Genomic DNA, 7,500 nt, shown 5'->3' with positions numbered 1-7,500 from the left:
GAAAAAAAAAAAAAAAAAGCATAACCCAAAACCTAAGCAAAATGCAGCTTAAGCTGAAACAACAGAGGGCATATCAACCTAACCCTAACCCTTGGCCGAGCCCCTAGGCTGGCAGCACACCTAGACCGAACCCTAAGTATAGGCCGAAGAAACCCTAATTATAAGCCAAAACCTAAGCAAAATGCAGACAAACCCTAAGCTTAAGCTGAAACAAACAACATCAGCCTAACCCTAATCCTTGGCTGAGCCCTAGGCCGCACACCTAGACCGAACCCTAAGTATAGGCCCAACTATATGCTGAAGAAACCCTAAGCATAATACAGACATACCCTAAGCATAAGCTGAAACAACAGAGGGCATATCAACCTAACCTTGGCCGAGCCCTAGGCTGGCCGTGCCTAGGCCGAACCCTAAGTATAGACTAAGCATAATACAGAAAAAAAAAACCTAAGCATGAGCTGAAAGTAACGGAGAGCCTAACAACCAACGCTAAGGATAAGCCTTACCCCCTAACCCTAACTTTCTCATGCTAACAGTAATGCTAATATGCAAATAAAACATGCAGTATAAATTAAACTTTCAATTTTGCTTAAAAGGCACAGGCTGTTGAACAAACGGTGGGTCACCAGGCTTATAGTACCCACTGCCATTTATGTCCTTGTCCCGATATCATTTGCCTGGGGCAGGAGTCGAACCTGCAACATTTGTTCAGACAGCACTGTCATCAAGCAAAGCAGCAACACATCAAGACAGCACTCTACTCTACTCTACTCTACAGATGGTGTGGTGTGCTGCCTTTTTTTAAATGTACATTTTTCAAGTTACCAAAAGGGGCCCCCAGACCAGTCATCATTTTAGCAGCAGCAGCAACAATTTATTAACTATGCAATACAAAAAGAATTAAAAAGAATTAGAAATTAACTTGAAATGACAAGTTTTATTAATTTCCTATGATTAGATCACTAGATTTTTCACTAGATCTAGACTCTACTTAACTCTACTATAATAGATCTAGATCTAATTCAATTTCTAGACTAGAAATGAAGAAAAATACAGTTATTTGAGTTACTTCATTTGACTAGATTTAACTAACTAGATTTAATTAACTAGATTTAACTAGATCTAGATAATCTAGCTCATGTTGTTGTAGCCTTCAGCCTGGCACTGCACTGCAGAGGATGGATGGATGGATTGATAGATGGATAGAGAGAGATATCTACTATCTAGATCTAATCTAGACATTGAGATAATTAAATCATCTAATCTATCACAGTCTCCAGGGGTGTCCCTGGGTCCACCTGTAACTGTCTATTTATTATAGATCTAGCCCAATATATAGCATATAATTATATTAATACATCTACTACAAGTTACTACTAACTAGATTAATACTAACTCTAGTTTAAGTAACTAGATCTAGATCTAAATCTAGAAGACTAGACAGATTGAACAGAATCACTGAGAATCAGAAACACACTTTGACTTTGATTCAAACATAGGGGCCTAATCTAGACCTTACTAGATCTACTATTTTATTTAATAGAACCAGATCTAGAATAGGCCTACTACAATACTAGATCTAGTCAATCTAGTCTTTATATTATATTAACTAGATCTAGTATTAGTAGTACTAGATCTAGATAGATTTCTATTCAATGGAAGCTGCCATTTGCATATTTCTAAAAACAAAAAAGAACGCCACTGACTAAAGAAAAAGAAACAAATCTAAACAAATCTAGAATACCCTAGAAGCTAGATCTAGTCTAATTAATAAATAAATAAATAAATAGACATAGATCCACCCACCTACCTTCTATTCTATTTTATTCTATTCTACATACCCTCCCTCCAAAAACTAAAATATACGGTACACTAGATTTATTTTTTAAATACTAGATCTAGTGTGGAGACATAGTGCATTGTATGTCTACACATAGTGCATCCACTACAATAGTCGTTAATTACTACTAGATTACTAGAGCTAGACTTATTAAACTTACTGGCTTTCAACAGCGTATATTTTATGCTAATTTATGCTAATTTATGCAGCTCATTCACCCTCACACACACTCACGCACACTCGTACCGTCCACACCCCTTATGCCAAAGATTCAAAACGCAACAACTTTCCAGAAAATCCAACCTATAACATAGACTTCTACGAAAAAATCGCGTAAATAATACACCGTCTGGAATGATACTTGTGGAGCATGCGAAATCATGCTGAGCACCGAACACCGCCAGTCGAGACGAGACAAGCCAACCACTGGCGGCGGCGCGAGGCAAGGCTAGCAGAGAGCTCGGTAATGGCGCGTCGGGTTCTCACGGTGTCTGGCTGGCTAACAGGAGGCAAGGCTAACGCAAGCGCTCTGTACGGCGGTATTCGCTGATCCGCGACTGTGTGTGGCATGCTTACTCTTACGTACGCTGTCTCCCAGTAACTTGGATCGGCACTTGAGATCGTAGCTCGTCGGCTCCCCTTGCTCTTGGGGCCGCGGGCACGTGCGGTGTCCGTAGTTGGTCGCATTAAGCGTGTTGTACGTAGGAAAGAGTTCCGTGCGGCACGGAGAGCTCGATAGTTGGTCTCGTAGAAACCCGGCCCTCGCAACGGGCGTCTGGGTTGGCAAAACGAAATTGGGTCCGTTAAGGACGAACGGAGGGTCGAGTCTCCAGCGCGCGTCTGGCTCCCCTCTGTGTTTAGTCTGGCGAAGAAAAGCGAGGGGACGCAAAAGGGACCTGTTCTTGAAAGGACAGCATTCTCCCGCCCCGAGCAGGCGCTGGCCTACGAAGGCTAGCGCTGTGACCGTCTTAAGCAAGTCGGGCCGCCCGGCCCGGCGACGATGATAGCTATCTGGTTGATCCTGCCAGTAGTCATATGCTTGTCTCAAAGATTAAGCCATGCATGTCTAAGTTCACACTGTCTCACGGTGAAACCGCGAATGGCTCATTAAATCAGTCGATGTTTATTAGATGAAAACTATCCTACTTGGATAACTGTGGCAATTCTAGAGCTAATACATGCTTACCAAGCTCCGACCCTCGTGGAAAGAGCGCTTTTATTAGTTCAAAACCAATCGCCGTTGCCCTTCGCGGGGCGCGGCGTCCCGATTGGTGACTCTGGATAACTTTGTGCTGATCGCATGGCCCTAGTGCTGGCGACGCATCTTTCAAATGTCTGCCCTATCAAATGTCGATGGTACGTGATATGCCTACCATGTTTGTAACGGGTAACGGGGAATCAGGGTTCGATTCCGGAGAGGGAGCATGAGAAACGGCTACCACATCCAAGGAAGGCAGCAGGCGCGCAACTTACCCACTCCCGGCACGGGGAGGTAGTGACGAAAAATAACAATACGGGACTCTTTCGAGGCCCCGTAATTGGAATGAGTACACTTTAAACCCTTTAACGAGGATCAATTGGAGGGCAAGTCTGGTGCCAGCAGCCGCGGCAATTCCAGATCCCACCTCATCGTGGTTGTCGCGTGAACACCCCATGTGGGGGTGGCCAAGTGGAACTGGTTTTTGATTACAGGTTTTAAAGGCCGGGTGATCAATGTAAAATAAAACAGCCACACGTCTCCGCCCCCCACCGAGTGGGGGAGCATGGCTAACTTAGTAGCCACTGTATTCGGCTCACAAGGCTGAGTACGGGGGTGAAAAGACCGGAGCCTAGCGTGCTACGAAACGGCGCGCCATAAACGTTGGGGGACCTCGGGGCCAGTGTTTCCGGAGACACCGGCATCGCACTAAGCCGCCACGCCGACGGCATTGGTAACGAACGTTGAAAGAGACGGTCTCCAAAATTTCCCCTCTCTCGAGGGCAAGCTCGCAGTGCCGACAATGGGTTCAGCGGTCTTGGACACCAGTCCAAGACATTCAGCTACTGTCTCAACGATTGGGACAGCCTATGTGTCTTACATGCAACCAGTCCGCCCCCCCCGGGGCAAATTTCTCTCTATCTATGCAAAAGTCAAGTGTCGAAAACGCGGGTATGAGCATTACCGGTCTAACAGGCTCCGACCACACAACGGCAACGATAGGTTTGTGGTCGAAAAATGTGCTACTATCGGACAAGAAAACGCGGGAGGAAACGGTTTCCTCTGGATGTGAGACAGGTGGCCAGCATCCCCCGGGTACGACGCCCGGGCCCAGCCCACTAACTCAGAGCGCCACAATGGCCTCAAGCACATACGGTGGAGTCGTGCCCCACCAAAAGACCGGCAATATCATAGGATGTGAGACAGGTGGCCAGCATCCCTCGAGTACGACGCCCGAGCCCAGCCCACTAGCCCAGAGCGCCACGATGGCCTCACGCACAAACGGGGGAGTTGTGCCCCCCACGAAAACCCGAAAGGTGACCGTACCAGGAGGCAAGGCGAGAGGACGTGGTACACCCTCATTCACCAGAACCCGAAAGGTGAACGCACCAGGAGGCAAGGCAGGGGGGAGTGGTGCCCCCCCACCCGGTTACGACCGAAGCAAACAGCTACGGATTATCCACCTCAATCTGAATCGGCAGTTCTCGCTGAAACGGATCGAGGTCTATACGATAGCAGAGCAATACGAGGCAGATGTCCTATTGTGCCAAGAGACTTTACGCTCAGACGAGGGGCCACCTCTTCTTTACGGCTTCACAGCCTACCGGTGTTCCTGCTCGAGGTGCCAGGTACTTGTAACGTTCGTACGTAATACGCTTACAGCCCGAGTAGTGGAATCCAGCGCCCCTGCGGGACCCGGTGGGACTGACACTTTGACAGTGGAGGTGTACAAACATGGTCAGCGATTCACATGCGTAAACCTATACAATCCACCTAAGTCTGAGTTGCAATTCAAACTGCAAGAGCCTTTTGGTACAAGGATGATCGTTGCGGGTGATTTTAACGCTAAGTCCCCAATGTGGGGATGCGCGGACTCCGATGTCCGAGGGCGCCGACTACTTGAGATATGTGACGAAACAAATCTGGTTGTTTTGCAGGGCAAAGACAGCCCCCCGACCTTTCTGCACACCGGGCATGGGGGTATGTCGCGGCCAGACTTGTCCCTGGTGTCAACTGACTTAAGGTCACAGTCAAGAGTGGACGTGCTCAACGACGTTGGGAGTGATCATCTGCCGGTCTTGGTCACAATCGAACTCGGAAAGCTCAGCGTGAGTACCCCATATACAGAACCAAAATGGGTGTATAAACGTGCTAACTGGGATCTGTTTAGGAGTGCATCGGATGTAGCTCTGGACGGATTGGATATCCAAGCAGATTGCATTAACCGGACTTACGGACTCTTTGTCGAAGCCATCTTAGGTGCTGCTCGAAAAGCTATCCCAAGGTCCTACGGGGGGCGCAAGTTTAGTCACTTTTGGTCTCCCGCACTGGCACGCCTAATCCGACTAAGGCGGGCTGCACGCAGGCAGCATAGTCGTCGAAAAACCGATGAAACCAGAAGAGCTTACAACAAGCTAACGGCGGAGGTAAAGGAAGCCATTGCGGAGGGTACGAGACAGAAGTGGGCAAAGACATGTGCTAACCTGGATCTTGCGGACGGACGACAGGCATGGAAACTTCTCAATAACCTAACCAGGGCGAAAGAACCAAAAGCAGCTGCGCCCCTGCAAACGGCCCAAGGCTTGGTGGTCACTGACTCTAAACGGTCGGACGCTCTAAACCATGCCTTTGCGGCCATCTCTAGGACGGGTGAGAGGAGCGAAGTGTCGAAAGCTCTAGACAGCATCAGGAAGGCGAAAGCGAAACGCAGATATGTCTATGGTGAGGATGAGACGAGCACATTCATCAACTCTTTTACCTACGGAGAGCTAGAAATTGCACTTCGGAAGTGCAAATTGCGCAAGGCACCGGGGCCAGATGGGATCAGCAACGAAATGCTGAAACATCTCGGTCCCATAGGCAGAAGGAAACTGTTGGATTTGATCAATCGTACTTGGACTAAGGGGGATTTCCCCAAGGCTTGGCGAGTGGCAACGATTGTTCCCCTGCTCAAAAAGGGGAAAATCCCAGATCGTGCAGAAAGCTACCGACCCGTCTCGTTGACGTCCAACGTCGGGAAGGCGGCCGAACGCATGGTCAACAGAAGGCTCACATGGTTTCTAGAAACGAAGGGTCTCATTGCTCCTGAACAGGGCGGGTTCAGGAGGCAACGAAATGCGATCGATCAAGTGACGTTATTCATGCAGAAAGTGGCGGATGGCTTCCAGTGGGGCAACACAAATCGACCTGGTCAGTCGACGCTAGCGGTATTTATCGATCTCAAGCAGGCCTATGACAGAGTATGGAGGCCCGGCTTGTTGTTGAAACTGATGAACTTAGGTGTCGGTTCATATATGCTTAGGTGGATCCAAAATTTCCTCACGGAAAGAACGGTACAGACTCGTGTTGGTAAGCACTTGTCGAGGAAACTTCCACTTGAGCAGGGGGTGCCGCAGGGATCGGCACTCAGCTGTACGCTGTTTTTGGTCTTTATCAACGACTTGCCGGCTCTTTTGAAATGTCAGAAGCTGTTGTTTGCAGATGATATCGTGTTGTGGGAGTCAGGGAGAGACCGTCAACAACTCATTGACACTCTCCAGCAGGCATTAACAACTATATCCTGTTACGCCAGAATGTGGAACCTTGAGGTAAACCACTCGAAGTCGGTTTACTCATGGTTTACGCTGGGCCGTGATATATTGAAGGAACCTGTCGAGCTTAGAATGGATGGCAAGATTCTGGAATGGGATAAAAAGCCCAAGTACCTTGGAGTAATTCTCGATCAGAAACTGACTATGTGCGATCATATCCAGCAGGTAAAAGAAACAGCTTCCGAGAAGCTGAATATCGTAAAGAAACTAGCTGGAACGAAGTGGGGAGCGAGAGCTGACGTGCTGAGAGGACTGTACATGGGTGCAGTACGCTCTCACATGGACTACAGTCTTCCTGTTCAGGTCTGGGCCTCGCAAACGACCTTAGCAAGCCTAGACTCTGTTCAGAACCAAGCCTTAAGACTAATCTGTGGAACCTTTAGGACAACGCCAATTGCCGCTGGCGAAGTTATGGCAAACATCCCACCGTTGAAATTGCGCAGAGAACGAGCCGTCATACTAGCTCACGAGAGATATATGCGGCTGGAAGATGGATGCCCACTCAGAAGTCTGGTCAACAACTGGGAGGGTAGGAGACGTCTCAAAAACCGGCCTTGTTTCATGCATGTGGCACGTGGGCTGGTCAGAGAGGCGAATCTGCCGGTGGAGCGGGCTGCTCTTTCCCCGTCCGGTTCTATCTTCCCGATGGAGGCTCTCGGCATGCCGACGATACGGAAGAGCCTACTTGACCCAGTGGTGACGAAGCAGAGTCCAACCACACGGCTACTACAAGCAGCCAGAGAGACTATCGCATCATATCCAGCCGGAGTAACCACCATCTACACAGACGGTTCTGTGCGGACGCTCGAGGGAACTGTGAAAGCTGGGTACGGAGCGGTAGTTCGACTCTCTGGCAATCCCGAAAGTGACGA

The sequence above is a fragment of the Biomphalaria glabrata genome, chromosome 17 (genome assembly GCF_947242115.1).
Source record: "Biomphalaria glabrata chromosome 17, xgBioGlab47.1, whole genome shotgun sequence".
In the NCBI taxonomy this organism is placed as follows: Eukaryota; Metazoa; Mollusca; class Gastropoda; family Planorbidae; genus Biomphalaria; species Biomphalaria glabrata.
Note: the sequence above shows the minus strand (reverse complement) of the source record.